Here is a 2,219-nt window from a genome sequence, read left to right on the forward strand (position 1 = left end):
TTTTCTGAACCCCTTTATCCTCACTATGGTCGCGGGGGGTGCTGGAGCCTACCCCAGCTGACTTCAGGCCAGAGGTGGGGGACATGAATCGGTGGCCAGCCAATTAGGGGCAATTTAGAGTGTCCAGTCAGCCTACCATGCATGTTTTTGGAATGTGGGAGGAAACCGGAGTACCTGGAGGAAACCCACGCAGGCCCAGGGAGAACATGCAAACTCCACACAGGTGGACCAATCTGGATTTGAACCCGGGTCCACCACTTTGAGGCCGACGCGCTAACCACTCATCCACCGGGTCGCCCCGGGATTTCACACATAAAAATACAAAATAAAATAAATAAATTGACAATTTTTGATTTAATGTCAGCACTCTATTTCTAGGTATTTAATTCTAGAAAATTACAGTTTTCAATTTTATGCCTGCACCCTATTTTGCTGGCCAATCGCAAGGGAGACGAACAACGTACAGACGTGCACACAAACACAACATACAGGTCTATAGATTGCATAAGGGCAAGCTTTTCATTTTTGTTTATTTATGTAATTTCTTGTGAGAATAGTTTTTTTGCACTAGGGGACAAAGGGATGGCGGCCCGGCGGGCGAGTGGTTAGCGTGTGGGCTTCACTGTTCAGGTGGCTCCTCATTGTGTGGAGTTTGCATGTTCTCCTTAGGATTGTGTGGGTTTTCTCCGGGGACTCCATTTTTTCCCACATTCCAAAAACATGCAGAGTAGGCTGGTGGAACACTCTGAATTGGTCATAGGCCTGAGTGTGAATGATATATAAATAATACAGTCATTACTATACTATAAATATAATACTATGTAATCTGATTCAAATTAATGCTTTGGTATTCCTAGTTAGTTAAAATGACAGCATAGACTTGGGTTTTACCTTTACAACTTCAAGAGTGGCCTCTGGTGTATCAAATAGGCTCTCACTCTACTAAGACTGAGGAACAACCATGACGACTTCTAGATTTGTGGGTCCTATAGAGACATTTTTGGAATCAAAAAGCACTGAAGGCGGCCCGGTGGATTGACTGGTCAGTGTGCCACCCTGACAGCTCTGGGGTCCTGTGTTCAAATCCAGATCGGTCCACCTGTGTGGAGTTTGCATGTTCTGCCCGGGCCTGCGTGGGTTTCCTCCGGGTACTCCGGTTTTCTTCCACATTCCAAAAACATGCATGCTAGGCTGGTTGGACAGTCTAAATTACCCCTAGAGTTGTGTGTGTGTGCATGGTTGTGCCCTGTGATCCACTGTCCATCGATTCAGGGTGTCCCCCCCCCTCTGGCCCGGAGTCAGCTGGGATAGGCTCCAGCACCCCCAGCGACCTTAATGAGGATAAAGCGGTTCAGAAAATGAATGACAAAAGAACACACTGGAGTGGCCCCATCTTTACCTTAATGAAGAAAATTAAGTGCAATCAAAAATTGATGGATGGGTGAATAATGCACCAAGCTACATTTTTCCTGTGTCTGTCAAAAAATACATTTTAACAGCTACTGTAATGTCAATATGCCTGTTATGCAGTCCAGCTCAACACCAATTCAGACTACAACTACAAAAACAACTATAATATTATATATGTAACAACACCCAATTATTAAAAATACAGTGTTACTCATATAATTATCCATGTTGGATCTAATTGTATTGAGCAAAAATGCATTTGTTTTGAGGTGGGTTGATGATTGAGAACGTTCCCATTCATTTGAAATTCTGTTCAAAGTCCTACAGATGGCAGTCTCAGAACCTGAGATGAATATTAATTTGGGCCTTGGAGGCTGACATTTTAGTACAGCACCTTTCACATTGTACACAAACAACTTTAAAATCAAAATGGATGCCAGTTTGTGTGAGGTCAATTTGTAGGGTACCCGTTTGCACGTTATATTCCCACTTGACTAACTGCTAGTGGCGAATTGCACGTTTCCATCTGTATCCAATTATTTCAACCTGATTCATTAGAAAATAATTAAAGGGCTATTAAAATCCTGCATACCTTGTAATGGGCAGGGTCACATTTAATTAACTACCTGAAGTCTGCAGTAAGACACAAAACTCGAATAAATGTAAAAGTGATAAACCCGCCAGCATCAATTTACCTGCAACAATTTCTTGAACCTTTTTTAGCGTCATTAATAGAATCTTCAAATTATAATTGACATTAGGATTTTTCGCAAATTGTATAACCATATAGTCTTGAGGGGAGAAAAAAA

Source organism: Stigmatopora argus, chromosome 9, assembly GCF_051989625.1.
Source record: "Stigmatopora argus isolate UIUO_Sarg chromosome 9, RoL_Sarg_1.0, whole genome shotgun sequence".
Classification (NCBI taxonomy): Eukaryota; Metazoa; Chordata; class Actinopteri; order Syngnathiformes; family Syngnathidae; genus Stigmatopora; species Stigmatopora argus.